This window comes from Somniosus microcephalus, chromosome 7 (assembly GCF_052327205.1).
Source record: "Somniosus microcephalus isolate GS21.2 chromosome 7, FLI_Smic_1.0, whole genome shotgun sequence".
Lineage (NCBI taxonomy): Eukaryota > Metazoa > Chordata > Chondrichthyes > Squaliformes > Somniosidae > Somniosus > Somniosus microcephalus.
The window spans coordinates 208,567,530-208,583,263 of record NC_140993.1 but is presented as its reverse complement, the minus strand read 5'-3'; the positions used below and the strand labels follow the sequence as shown (position 1 = coordinate 208,583,263).

Below are 15,734 nucleotides of genomic sequence, written 5' to 3'. Positions count from 1 at the left end.
GTGGTACTTTATCACATGCCCTTTGAAAGTCCATATACACAACATCAACCGCACTGCCCTCATCCACCCTCTCTGTTACATCATCAAAAAACTCAATCAAGTTAGTCAAACATGATTTGCCCTCAACAAATCCGTGCTGGCTCTCCTTTATTAGTCCATACTTGTCCAAGTGGCTGTTAATTTTCTCCTGGATTATTGTTTCTAAAAGCTTCCCCACCACCAACGTTGAAGTAACAAAAACAAAATACTGCGGATGCTGGAAATCTGAAATAAAAACAGAAAATGCTGGAAACACTCAGCAGGACAGGCGGCATCTGTGGAGAGAGAAACACAGTTAACGTCTCAGGCCGATGACCTTTTGTCAAAATGTTAAACTGACTGGCCTGTAATTGCCAGGTTTATCCTTCTCCCGTTTTTTGAACAAGGGTGTAACATTTGCAATCCTCCAGTCCTCTGGCACCAGCCCTGTATCGAAGGAGGATTGAAAGATTGTGGCCAGCACCTCCGCAATTTCTACCCTTACTTCCTTCAGCAACCTAGGATGTATCCCATCTGGACCGGGTGACATATCCATTTTAATTACCGCCAGCCTTTCTAGTACCTCCTCTTTATCTATATTTTCTCATCCAGTATCCCAGCAACTTCTTTGTTTACCACAGCTTGGTAAAGTTCTCTTCATTGGTAAACACCGATGCAAAGTACTCATTTAGTTCCTCAGCCATGCCTGTTGCCTCCACCAGTAGTCCTGCATTTTGGTCCCTAATCGGCCCCACTGCTCCTCTGACAACCCTTTCACTGTTAATATGCCGCTAGAAGACCTTTGGATTCCCTTTTTATGTTAGCCGCCATTCTATTTTCGTAGTTTCTCTTTGCCCCTCTTATTTCCTTTGTCACTTCTCATCTGTACTTTCTTTATTCAGCCTGATTCTCCCTTGTATTATCAAGCTGACATCTGTCATACGCCCCTTTTTCTGCTTCATCCTACTCTTGAACACCTTTGTCATCCAGGGAGCTCTGGCTTTGGTTGCCCTCTTTCCCCCCCCTTGTGGAAACATACCTAGCCTGTACCCAAACCATCTCCTCCTTAAAGGCCATTGCTCCATTACATTTTTGCCTACCAGTCTTTGACTCCAATTTACCCGGGCCAAATCCCTCCTCAATTTGCTGAAATTAGCCCTCAACCATTACTTTATTCTATGTTTCTCCTTGTCCTTCTCTATAATTAATCTAAATCTTACAATACTATGATCACTGTTCCGAGAGGCTCCTTGACTCTGACATTTGGGACTAGATCCAGCAATGCCTCCTTCCTCGTTGGGCAGGAAACATACTGATCAAGAAAATTCTCCTGAACACACTTCAGAAATTCCTCCCCTTCTCTGTGCTTAACACAATCACTGCCCCATTCAATATCCTTCTGTGAAAAAGGATACAAAATGCTCATTTTACAAGTCTGCTATTTCAATATCAACCACTATAGTCTCATCTGAATCCGTCTTTAATGGGTCCACATTACCCTTTACCACTCTCTTACTCTTAATATAACTTTTCCATTTTCCACAACATATTCATGGTTTCTTTGAATAAAACTTGTATTAGTGCTGAATGATTGGCAGTTTAGTATTGCTATTCATTCCCAATGGAACCGTGTTGAGATCGTGCAAGGTAATTCACTTAAAACCTACAAAGAGGAGAATATCATCTTGTCTTTCTGACTCGCTATATCAAATAGTTGCCTGGTTTTAGCTCATAAAACAAAATGCCAGGCTTGGCACAGTGAGTAGGAGTGACAGCATGAAATTATCCTCTCTTTGTTGGCTGGCTGTACATTTCTCAAGCCAATACCGCCAGGCATGAGTCCACAGTATAAAATTGCCTTGCTCAGTCATCATCCGCCTTTGTTGATCTCCACTGGCTCCCAACACGCTAGGCTCAAATTCCCTGCTCTTATTTACAAATCCCTGCACTGTCTTGATACCCACCCACATCCCAACCCAAAATCGAGGGTGTCCCAGCTGTGGTCTCCTGTACATTTCCGCCTCACGGTGTTCCTCACTTGTTGGCAGAGCTTTTAGCTGTGTTGGCACCATCTGCTAGAAAACCACTGATCAATCTCTTTGCCTTGCCTAAAAAAACTTCCTCAAAACCAAGAGTTCTGATCATGCCATTGGTCCACTTCTACCGCCCTGTTTGTCTCTCTCCGAAGTGAAGCACATTAGGATGTTTTACTACATTCGAGGTGTTGTACAAATGCAATGTGGTGTTGATGGTGAAAACAATGACAAGAGCTCCACTGTGAAGCATTGATCACAGACAGTTCACAGTGCAGCACCAGTCTTGGAGTACACCACAGGTCCAGAAACACCTGGAAATAGAAAAGACAAGGAAACATTATGGGTGCTCGTTCCAAAGTTCGGATGAATGGTCTCTATACAAAACGTTAATTATCTTTTCCCCTTTCCGATACCAGTGAATTCAAATATGACCTGTTTCTATTTCAGTTTTCCAGCATTCACAATTTTCCATTTTATCTGCACTTTACCTGAAAATTGAGTAACAAATGAACATTAAGAAATGCTTTCATTAGGACACCAATTTCATTAAAAATAAGGGAATAAGCAGTATTTCAAATCAAATAACGGCTTCCATGTTGTACCTGCCGCCAACTCTGTTGCCAAGTGTTGTTTACTGCGTGTACCCAATCTTTGTCGTAGTTTCCTGTATATGCTTGCAGTGCAGTTACTGTACAGCTTGGCTGGTGAGGTGCATATCGATCAATTACATGCCAATGCTGCAAGAGTAATTGGTATTTTATTTTACTAAATGTTGCTTAGTGTTATTCTTGCAGTTGTTACTGTTCGTGCTGCCCTGCGGTCATGAAATATCCCACCTGACCATCCACATCTCCATATGAACTCCAGGAAGACTGCCTCTCTTCACTGTGTGTTTTAAAATTTTAAACAAAAGTTTCCTCACATTTCAGTGACAATAGAACATTGCAGCACTGTGTGAATTGACTTGCTCCACTTGCTCCACACGGCAGACAGAGAAATCAAGTGTTTAAACCAAACATGGCCACAGTAAATAATTCTAAAAGGTCTAAGAGCGTTAAAAAAACAAGCCTGAAGGCTTTGTGTCTTAATGCGAGGAGCATTCGAAATAAGGTGGATGAATTAGCTGCGGAAATAGAGGTAAATGAATATGATATGATTGGGATTACTGAAACATGGCTCCAGGGGGACCAGGGCTGGGAACTCAACATCCAGGGGTATTCAATATTCAGGAAAGATATGCAAAAAGGAAAAGGAGGTGGGGTAGCATTGCTGGTTAAAGAGGGGATTAACACATTTGTAAGGAAGGATATTAGCTCTGATGATGTGGAATCTGTATGGGTAGAAATGAGAAATACCAAGGGGCAGATAACGTTCGTGGGAGTGGTGTATAGACCCCCAAACAGTAATGCGGAGGTTGGGGATGGCATTAAACGGGAAATTAGAGACGCGTGCAATAAGGGCACAGCAGTTATCAGGGTGACTTTAATCTACACATAGATTGGGCTAACCAAATTAGTAACAATACTGTGGGGGAGGAATTCCTGGAGTGTATACGGGATGGTTTCCTGGACCAATATGTCGAGGAGCCAACTAGAGATCAGGCCATCTTAGACTGGGTATTATGTAATGAGAAAGGATTAATTAGCAATCTTGCTGTGCGAGGCCCCTTGGGTCGGAGCGATCATAACATGATAGAATTCTTCATTAAGATGGAGAGTGAAGTAGTTGACTCAGAGACTAGGGTCCTGAATTTAAATAAAGGAAACTATGATGGTATGAGGCGCGAGTTGGGTAGGATTGATTGGGGAATGTCACTCAAAGGGTTGACGGTGGATAGGCAATGGCAAACATTCAAAGATCGCATGGATGAACTACAGAATTTGTTCAACCCAGTTTGGCATAAAAATAAAACAAAAAAGGTGTCTCAACCGTGGCTAACGAGGGAAATTAGGGATAACATAAGATCCAAAGAGAGGACATATAAATTTGCCAAAAAAAGCAACAAACCTGAGGATTGGGAGCAGTTTCAGATTCAGCAAAGGAGGACAAAGGGATTGATTAAGATGGTGAATATAGAGTATGAGAGTAAGCTTGCTGGGAACATAAAAACTGACTGTAAAAGCTTTTATAGATATGTGAAGAGAAAAAGATTGGTGAAGTCAAGCGTAGGTCCCTTGCAGTCAGAATCAGGGGAATTTATAATGGGGAACAAAGAAATGGCAGACCAATTAAATACATATTTTGGTTCTGTCTTCACAAAGGACACAAATAACCTCCCAGAAATGTCGGGGAACATAGGGTATAATGAGAGGGAGGAACTGAAAGAAATCAGTATTTGTAGGGAAATGGTGTTGGGGAAATTGATGGGATTAAAGGCCGATAAATCCCCAAGGCCTTATAATCTACATCCGAGGGTACTTAAGGAACTGGCCCTAGAGATAGTAGATGCATTACTGGTCATCTTCCAGAATTCGCTAGACTCTGGAACAGTACCCATGGATTGGGGGATAGCTAATGTTACCGCACTATTCAAAAAAGGTGGTAGAGAAAAAATGGGGAATTATAGACCGGTGAGCCTGACACCAGTAGTGGGGAAAATGCTAGGGTCCATTATAAAGGATGTAATAGCAGAACACTTGGAGAACAGTGACAGGATCGGACAAAGTCAAAATGAATTTACGAAAGGTAAATCGTGCTTGACTAATCTACTGGAATTTTTTGAGGATGTAACTGGTAAAATAGATAAGGGAGAACCAGCGGATGTGGTGTATTTGGACTTTCAGAAAGCTTTCGATAAGGTCCCGCATAAGAGACTAGCGTGCAAAGTTAAGGCACATGGGATTGGAGGCAAGGTATTCACAGAATCTACAGTGCAGATAGAGGCCATTTCGGCCCATCGAGCCTGCACCGACACACATCCCACCCCATCCCCGCAACCCCACGTATTTAATCCCCCAACACTAAGGGTCAATTTATCACAGCCAAATCAACCTAACCTGCACATCTTTGGACTGTGGGAGGAAACCGGAGCACCCGGAGGAAACCCACGCAGACACAGGGAGAATGTGCAAACTCCACACAGACAGTCGCCCGAGGCCAGATTTGAACCCGGGTCCCTGGTTAGAGAGCTGGTTGGCAGACAGAAAGCAAAGAGTCGGAATTAACGGGTCGTTCTCCGAGTGGCAGGCAGTGACTAGTGGGGTACCGCAGGGATCGGTCCTAGGACCCCAGCTATTCACAATATATATTAATGATCTAGACGAGGGAATTGGATGTAATATCTCAAAATTTGCAGACGACACAAAGCTGGGTGGGAGAGTGTGCTGTGAGGAGGATGCCCTGAAAATCCAGTATGATCTGGACAGGTTGGGTGATTGGGCGGAAGCATGGCAGATGCAATATAATGTGGATAAATGCGAGATTATCCACTTTGGTGGTAAAAACAGGAAGGCAGATTATTATCTGAATGGCAATAGATTGGGAGAAGGGGAAGTGCAACGAGACCTGGGTGTCCTTGTGCACCAGTCACTGAAGGTAAGCATGCAGGTGCAGCAGGCGGTTAAGAAGGCAAATGGTATGTTGACCTTCGTAGTGAGAGGGTTCGAGTACAGGAACAAGGATGTCTTGCTGCAGTTGTACAAGGCCTTGGTGAGACCACACCTTGAGTATTGTGTGCAGTTTTGGTCGCCCTATCTGAGGAAGGACGTTCTTGCCATGGAGGGGGTGCAGTGAAGATTCACCAGGCTGATACCTGGGATGGCAGGAATGACGTACGAGGAGAGATTGGGTCGTTTGGGCTTGTACCCGCTGGAGTTTAGAAGAATGAGAGGGGATCTCATTGAAACGTATAAAATTCTGTTAGGACTAGACAGATTAGATGCAGGAAGGATGTTCCCGATGGCCGGGGAGTCCAGAACCAGGGGTCACAGCCTAAGGATAAGGGGTAAGCCATTTAGGACTGAGATGAGGAGGAATTTCTTCACCCAGAGAGTGGTGAACCTGTGGAATTCTCTACCACAGAGGGCAGTGGAGGCCAGTTCAATAAATATATTCAAGAAGGAGTTGGATATATTTCTTAAGGCTAAAGGGATCAAGGGATATGGGGAGAAGGCAGGGACCGGGTACTGAATTTGGATGATCAGCCATGATCTCGTTGAATGGCAGAGCAGGCTCGAGGGGCCGAATGGCCTACTCCTGCTCCTATCTTCTATGTTTATATGTCCCACAGTCCTAAAATTTAAATTATGAACATTTTAAATTTGTAAATATGACCTGCTAAATTAAATAACCATCATTTTATCATCATCAACTGGAGATGCATGCAAGTTAATAGGGACATGGCCATAAACATGGATACTGGCACTTATGTACAACTTCAAAATAATATATGGTTTTTGAAATATATCAAAGTTTATAGAATAAATACAACATCCTACTCATTCTGGTGCATTACTGAGCTATTGTAACTTCTGGAAAAAGCCTCGTCAGTCACTCAAGTCTAAACCATTCATGAATTGTAGAATCATAGAATGATGCAGCACAGAAGAAGGCCATTCAGCCCATCGTGCCTGTGCCGGCTCTTTGTAAGAGCTATCCAATTAGTCCCACTCCCCTGCTCTTTCCCCATAGACCTGCAAATTTTTCCTTCTACTTATCCAATTCCCTTTTGAATGTTACTATTGAATCTGCTTCCACAACCCTTTCAGGCAGTGCATTCATGATCACAACAACTCACTGTGTAAAAATATATTTCCTCTTCTCCCCTCTGGTTCTTTTGCTAATTATCTTAAATCTGTGTCTTCTGCTAGTTGAAGTAATTTCTCCTTATTTACTCTAACAAAACACCTCTTAAATCTCCCCTTAACCTTCTCTGTTCCAAGGAGAACAACCCCAGCTTCTCCAGTCTCTCCACATAACTGAAGTTCTTCATCCCTGCTACCATTCCAGTAAATCTCCTCTGCACCTTCTCTCAGGGCTTGACATCCTTCCTGGAGTCCCAGAATGAGACACAATACTCTAGCCGAAGCCTAACCAGTGTTTTATAAAGGTTTAACATAACTTTGTTGTTTTTGCACTCTATGCCTCTATTTATAAAGCTTTTTTAGTAGCCTTATCAACTTGTCCTGCCACCACCAAAGATTTGTGTATGTGTATGTGTACCCCCAGGTCTCTCTGTTCCTGCACCCCCTTTGCTTTGATTTGCAAGGGTTGAATCGTTGCACTGATTAATCAAACAAAAGTACAAAATGTGAACTTTTCTCATATTTCCTTCGATATGGTGATTAAATACCAGGACTAAGCCAAAGAAGTGTTTGGCAACAAAATAGACGTATCTGGAAAGAAAGAAAAACTTGCATTTCTATAGCGCCTTTCACGACCACTGGACGTCTCAAAGCGCTTTGCAGCCAATTAAGTACTTTTTGAAGTGTAGTCACTGTTGTAATGTGGGAAATGCGGCAGCCAATTTGCACACAGCAAGATCCCACAAACAGCAGTGTGAAAATGACCAGATAATCTGTTTTTGTTATGTTGGTTGAGGGATAAATATTGGCCAGGACACCAGGGATAATTCCCCGACTCTTCATCGAAATAGTGCCATGGGATCTTTTACGTCCACCTGAGAAGAGCAGACGGGACCTCGGTTTAATGTCTCATCTGAAAGACGGCACCTCCGACAGTGCAGCACTCCCTCAGTACTGCACTGCAGAGTCAGCCCAAGTCTCTGGAGTGGGACTTGAACCCACAACCTCTGACTCAGAGGCTACTGTGCTACCAACTGAGCCACAGCTGATGCTTATAGCTGACAAACATAGTTTCTGAAAGAAAAATCCTTACTTTGTGGCAGAACCACTGAATGAATCTGGCTAACTATATAATTCTCTTTAACGATGTTCTAACATCAGCCTAAACCTGTACCATTGTGTTAGGCATTACTGTGTTTTGTATATAGAGCTTGCATGTACGGGGCGTGGCCCCTTTAAGAGCACGGGCAAACGCGATGACGTCACGTCGCATACCACGGGGCTGCCCAGGCAGTCCTCGTGGCATCTCCGTTGAGTAAAGACCTGTTTAGTTGTTCTCTTGTGTCGATCTCTGTTATTCGTTGGAATTCGTTAATTCCTACATTGGTGACCCCGTTTTTGTGAAAGTTTTCACATAAGAAGAGCACAGCATGGAAGCAAATGCCGTTTCGCTAAAGCTACCGCAGTTCTGGGAGCAGCAAGCGCCCTCGTGGTTTATTCAGGTCGAGGCCCAGTTCGCCCTGAGGAACATCGATGCGGATCAGACCTAGCACCTTTATGTGGTCTCCGCACTCGACAGCTCTGCCGCCTCTCGGATCGTCAGCCTCCTTGAAAACCCCCCAACGGAGCGCAAGTATGAAACCCTCAAAGCGCGGTTACTGCAGGTTTTCGGGCTCACAAAATCGGAGCGCGCCCGTCGATTACTCGCTATGCCCGGGCTCGGGGACTCCAAGCCTTCAGAGTTGATGAGCCAAATGCTCACACTCCTGGGCTCAGAACGGGAATCTTTCCTATTCTGCGAGATTTTCCTCCGCCAACTGCCTGAACAGGTACAAGCTGCCCTGGCCAGATCTGAAATTGAAGACTGCACAACAGTCGCTGCGGAGGCTGACAAAATTTTCGCTGTAACTCGACAGTACTGTGCCGCCATGAGACACCCATCCCCCGCAGATGCCGCCCCAGCTCGTCAGCCTGCTGGGCTGTGTTTCTACCACGCGCAGTTCGGCGCGAAGGCGAAGCGTTGCCGCCCTCCCTGCAGTTTTCCCCAAAAAAACAAACAACAACTGACACTGCGACCACCGAGGAACGGGTCTAACGGGCACCCCGCGGCCGCGATGGCAATCGGCAACGTGGGAAAATTGCTGTTCATCACTGATAGTCTCTCCGGTCGTCGTTTTCTGTGCGACACCGGGGCGCAGTGCAGCATTTTACCCGCGTCCACCCTCGATGTGCAGACGGGGAATCACGACCCCACCCTTGAAGCGGCCAATGGCGGAACAATTCGGACCTTCGGCAGACGGCGAGTGGAGGTGTGCCTCGGGGGGCAACGTTTTCACTGGGAGTTTGTTATGGCCAGAGTTTCCCAGCCCCTCCTCTGCACGGATTTCCTGTGCGCCAACAGCCTCCTGGTCGACGTTAGGAACCGGCGGCTGATCTACGCAGCAACTTTTAATTCTCTTCCGTGCTACCACAGTAACACTACGTCACGCACCGTCTCCTGTGCGTTCCCGACTCCTGATGAGTTTGCTCGCCTGCTCGGTGAATTCCCCGACCTGACAAGACCCACATTCTCCTCCACAGCCACGAAACATGGTGTGGAACACCACATCACCACCAACGGCCCCCCCCCGGTCTACACGCAGGCCCGGCGCCTGGAACCTGACAAGCTGGCGGTCACAAAGGCGGAGTTTGCAACCATGGAACGGTTAGGGATTATTCGCCGGTCGAATAGTCCCTGGTCTTCACCCCTCCATATCGTCCCGAAGCCTGGCGGCGGATGGCGGCCATGCGGCGACTATCGACGCCTCAATGACGCCACCACTCCTGATCGGTCCCCGATCCCCCACATCCAGGATTTCTCTGCCCATTTGGCAGGGAACACCGTGTTCTCAAAAGTCGACCTCATCCGGGGCTACCACCAGGTCCCAGTTCATCCACAAGACGTCCAGAAGACCGCAGTCATCGCCCCATTTGGCCTCTTCGAGTTTTTACGAATGCCGTTTGGGTTAAAGAACGCCGCCCAGGCTTTCCAACGCCTGATGGACTCCGTGCTGCGGGACCTCAAGTTCCTCTTCGTCTACCTGGATGATATTCTAATTGCCAGTCCTACTAAGGAAGAACATACCTGTCACCTACACACCCTTTTTCGATGCCTCAGCCTGATTATCAACCCGGCCAAGTGTCAGTTTGGCCTGCACCAAATTGATTTCCTGGGGCATCGCATCACCTCAGAGGGAGTGGTTCCTTTACCTTCGAAAGTAGAGGCGGTGACATCCTTTCCACGCCCGCAGAACGTAAAGGCCCTGCAGGAATTCCTAGGCATGGTAAACTTTTACCACCGTTTCGTGCCTAAGGCGGCACTACTCATGCAGCCCCTGTACGAGGCCCTCAAGGGCAAGACTGGCAAGAACCCGGTAGACTGGACGGATGACATGTCCCGAGCGTTCGCCAACACCAAAAGCGCTTTAGCCAACGCGACTATGCTGGCGCACCCGCTGCCAGGAGCCACCATCGCCCTCACCACCGACGCGTCGGACTACGCAGTCGGTGCCGTGCAACAGCAGTGGGTGAACGGGACGTGGCAGCCGTTGGCATTCTTCAGCCGTCAACTACGGCAGAACGAGAGAGCATACAGCACGTTCGACCGAGAGTTGCTCGCCCTTTTTCTGGCCATCCGCCATTTTCGGTTCCTACTGGAAGGACGTCCTTTCACCGCCTTTGTGGACCATAAGCCGCTAACCTTTGCAATGGCCAAGACTGCCGAACCGTGGTCAGCCCGACTGCAGCGTCAACTGACCTACATATCCGAATTCACCACGGATATACAGCACGTGGCCGGTAAGGACAACCTGGTGGCAGACTGCCTCTCCCGCGCGATCGTCAATACGGTTCATTTGGGCAGTGGACCAAGCCTCAGACCCGGAAGTCCAAGCTTACAGAACAGCCATCACTGGCCTCCAGTTGGCCGACGTCAAGTTCCATTCGGCAGGTACCACGCTGTTGTGTGACGTCTCTGTACAGGATCCTCGCCCTGTCGTGCCGGTCGTCTGGCACCGCAAAGTGTTCGACGCCATACGTGGGTTGTCACACCCAGGAATGAAGGCCTCTCAGAAACTGATTTCAGCGAAATTTGTATGGCATGGCATGCACAAAGATGTCCGCGACTGGGCCAACACCTGCGTGGTCTGCCAAAAGGCCACGGTACAGCGCCACATCAAAGCTCCGTTGGCCACCTTCACAGTTCTGGAGCGACGTTTTGACCATGTTAAGGTGGACCTGGTAGGACCACTCCCACCCTCCCATGGTTTTTCGCACATCCTGACCATGGTTGACCGCACCACCAGATGGCCGGAGGCGGTCCCCCTGTCATCCACTGCTTCGGCGGACGTGGCCAGGGCGTTCATTTCCTCCTGGATCGCCCGTTTTGAAGTGCCCGCAGATATTTTGTCAGACAGGGGACCACAGTTTTCCTCCGAACTCTGGAATGCAGTGGCCCAAGGACTCGGTGTCAAATTACACTGCACCACAGCCTACCACCCACAGGCGAATGGCCTCTGCGAGCGCTTCCACCGGTCAATGAAAGCCGCCCTGAGGGCCAGCCTCCAGGACGCTGGATGGGCAGACAAGCTACCGTGGGTCTTGTTGGGCCTTCGCATGGCCCCCAAAGAAGACCTTCACTCTTCATCAGTGGAGCTTGTGTATGGTCAGCCACTGCAAGTCCCAGGGGACTTCCCACCAACATCGACGGAGCCATGGTCCGCGTCTGCCCAGCTTGCTAGTCACCAAGAGGCGGCCAGATGTTTCGCACCGGTGCCCACTTCGCACCACGGGCTGCAGAGGTCACACGTTCCCACGAAGCTTCACAAGGCTGAATACGTTTTTATTCGCCATGACACACATAGGGATCCGCTCAAGGCCCCATATACCAGTCCCTTCTGCGTGTTGGAAGCAGGGGACAAAACCTTCATGGTAGATGTCGGTGGTAAACCGGATCACATTTCGGTCGACCGCTTAAAGCCAGCACATTTAGACCTCGACCGCCCCGTCGAGACAGCACAACCACCGAGACGGGGTCGGCCACCCATCGTCGTTACGGCAGACCGAGTGCGACCGACCAGCAGCCTCCGCCTCGTGAGTACAGGAGTCGTTCTGACAGGCTCATCAGACCCCCTCACCATTTGACTTTGTCCGTTAAAGCGAATTCTGGGGGGCGCATGTGGCAGAACCACTGAATGACTCTGGCTAACTGTATATAATTCTCTTTAACGATTTTCTAACACCAGCCTAAACCTGTACCATTGTGTTAGGCATTACTGTGTTTTGTATATAGAGTTTGCATGTACAGGGTGTGGCCCCTTTAAGAGCGTGGGAAAACGCGGGCAAACGCAATGACGTCACGTCGCAAACCACGGGGCTGCCCAGGCAGTCCTCGTGGCATCTCCGTTGAGTAAAGACCTGTTTAGTTGTTCTCTTGTGTCGATCTCTGTTATTCGTTGGAATTCGTTAATTCCTACAACTTCTCATTTAGTTCTCCACAAAATTGTATATGTACAATTGTTGTAATGATTTCCAACAATTAGTCTTTATTTTCTCAATCAGATGCTTAAAAGGAAAAATCCTAGAATACTAACTGGAAACAATTCAAAATGATTCATAATCTCAAAAGTAGCAAACTTTCAAATCAGCTGGGTTGCACCCTCACTTTGGTCTGGTGGTTTTCTTTCCTCTCCCAATACCTGTTAATGTAGGAGGTTGGGCTGAAGCTGAGGCCCGATTCCTGTGGCTCGCCAGCGTTTTACTCAAGTGGAAAATCTTCCTAACCCTGAAGGGCCCTGGTAAGCTCATTAATGCAGGCAGCTGGATGTCACAACCCAGCCCAATCCTGCTGCCCTCTAACATATACCTAGCAACAGTTTCAGTAGAGGTCTGGTAGCAGCAGGGAGCAGAGGTTTTCACCTCCCCCTCCTCAGCTCAAATATAGCACAAATCTCTTAAAGCAATGATCTTCAAATTTAAAAAATGACAGGATATGAATGCTCATTAATAGAAGATTATATGACCTCTGTAAAATTAGGTGTATATATATATAATATTGCAGTACAACCTAGAATGTGGAAAAGATAGACATAATTTCATTCATAGTATTGATTTTTTAACAGTCATGTTATGCTGCCTTGAAACATATAATTCTCTCGATAGAAGGGAAGTTTCATGAAGCAAGGATAAATATTTAATCTCTTTCAGCAAGTCATATGATGCCTGAGCTTGTTGCTGGGTTGCATGAATAATCTCATCTTACTGTCCTGATGATTTACTGTTATTGCTTTTTCATACTTAGCTATATGTTTAATTAAGTAGCCCTTTCATGAACGCCCCGTTTATTTTCAGATCGATCTTTGGCTTAGAGTCTGTAATGCTCTTACGTTAGGGCTACAAGTCCAGAGCTGAAACCAAATCGTTTTTTTTGTCTAAATAATAGTAAAAATCAAGCAAATATGACATACATTATTTGAAAATTAAGCAACATATGCCTTTGGCCAATGCTTTATCCAGATGCCTTGCAACTGGGGGCGTTTATATGAATTCAGAAGGGCTAACTTTATTAAAATGGCAGAGGATTTGTGTAATGTATGTACCTTTAAGGGGGGGAACTACTTTTTACAGCTCATGTATACTGTAGTACCGGCAGTGACCACACCTGTATATAACGTTGAGTAGTAATCTGTACAGATCAGTTGCAGTCTGAGCCACGTTGAGTAAACACCGTTTGTACCGTTCTCTGCAGTCTGTGTCTGATTATACACGGATGTAACAATTTGGAGCAGGTCAAATGGCCAACCCTACTGGATGGGGAAGAAACTGAAGTAGAATACAAATGGCAAGCAAAACAAAACAGGTGGAAATCAGGTACCTGCTCAAATTCAATAGAAGGGAGTGTGGTAGGAAGGAGCCGAGATGGCTGACTGGTCATGTGCAAACACAATTAAGATGTGAACAAAAATGTTTTTAAAGGAAGAAAGAACTTGCATTTATATATCGCTAAAACTGGAAATCTGAAATAAAAACAAGAGAATACTGGAAATACTCAGCAGGTGAGGCTGCATCTGTGGAGAGAGAAACAGAGTTAACGTTTCAGGTCGATGACCCTTCGTCAGAACTGGAAAAAGTTCGAGATGTAACAAGTTTTAAGCAAGTGCAGAGGCAGGGAAAGGGGGGAGGGAAGGAAAGAACAAAAGGGAAGGTAGTGGGACAATAAAGAAACAAAAGATGGGTTCAGAGGAGGTGGAAATGGTTACAGCAGAACCAGTACCACCACCTGCTGTCCTAGAAAATGGGAGCGGTGGTTATGACCTGAAGTTGTTGCACTCAATGTTGATTCCAGAAGACTGTAAAGTGCCTAATTGAAAGATGTTCCTTGAACTTACGTTGAGCTTTATTGGAACAGTGTAAGAGGCTGAGGACAGAGGTGTCAGAGTGGTACAGAGAATTAAAGTGACATGCGATTGGAAGCTTGGGGTCATGCTAGCAGACTGAACGGAGGTGTTCAGCAAAGTCACCACCCAGTCGTGAGCAGCGAATACAGTATGCCAAGTTGGAAGAAGTAGAAGGAAATAACTGTTTCACCTGGAAGGAGTGTTTGAGGCCCTGCATGATGAGAAGGGAGGAAGTAAAGGGCAGGTGTTGCTTCTCCTGTGTTTGCATGGGAAGGGGAGGGGGTGTTGGGGTGATTGAAGAGTGGACCAGGATGTCGTGAATTGAATGGTCCCTTCAGAATGCTGAAAGGGACAGGAGGGGAAGATGTGTTTGATGGTGGGATTGTGCTGGAGATGGCGGAGGATGATCCCCTGAATGTGGAGGCTGGTTGGATGGAATGGGGACCCTATCGTGCTTCTGGGAGGGAGGGGAAGAGGTGACTCGAAGCGTTGGATTGTGCATTCGCCCCGAAAAATGCAAAAGCGCTATTGGAGTTTAGTGGTGACGAGAGTAGAGCGGAGACTGGATAGACTACACTGAGTGGCTCACCCTTCAAAGCCTCTTCAACATCTACAAGCCTTAAGACTGACATTGTACACTATCCATTGCACTGTTGCTGCAGTATGTACTGTCTACAGCATACACTACAGAAATGTACCAAGTCTGCATCAGAGCACCCTCCTAGCCCTGTGACCTCTACTACTAAGAGGTCTGAGCCCATAGGGTAGTATCGTGGCGATGTTATTGGACGAGTAATCCAGCGGCCTAGACAAATGATCCGGAGACAAGAGTTCAAATCATTTCACCACGGCAGCTGGGGAATTTAAATTCAGTTAATTAAATAAATCTAGAATAAGAAGCTAGTATCAGTACTGGTGACCAGGAAACTATCGCATTGTCATAAAAACCCAACTTAGAACATAAGAACATAAGAAATAGGAGCAGGAGTAGGCCAGTCGGCCCCTCGAGGCCATTCAATAAGATCATGGCTGATCTGATCCTAACCTCAAATCTTCTATCACTCTACATCCCACCCGAACCCATATGATCTCCCGGGAGAGGCGAAAAACCAGATAAAAAACCCAATGACCAATTTGGGAGAAAAAATCTGGGAAATTCCTCTCCGACCCACCTAGGCGATCGAAACTCGTGCAGGAGATCACTCTGTCCCTATATTTTCTACAGTACTTACCTTCTGTAAAAGGTGATCTCCACCCCAGCCAGGAACAGGAATAGAACCATCTCCTGAAATCGAACACAGAATTAGAACACAAGAAATAGGAGCAGAACCAGGCTACACGGCCCCGGGCCCGCTCCACTACCCACAGGGCCATGACCGTTACGAACCTAGACTCATGTCCAATTTCCTGCCCGCTCCCCGTAACCCCTAATTCCCTTTACTTCTAGGAAACTGTCTATTTCTGTTTTAAATTTATTTAATGATGTAGCTTCCACAGCTTTCTGG

At 46.7% G+C, this 15,734-nt stretch overlaps 1 protein-coding gene across 5 annotated transcripts in view; it reads left to right on the top strand.

The window, feature by feature from the left end:
* Nucleotides 1-15,734, top strand: part of LOC147115101 (oxidation resistance protein 1-like) — a 1,180,356-nt gene that overhangs the window by 316,019 nt on the left and 848,603 nt on the right. The window lies entirely within an intron of this gene.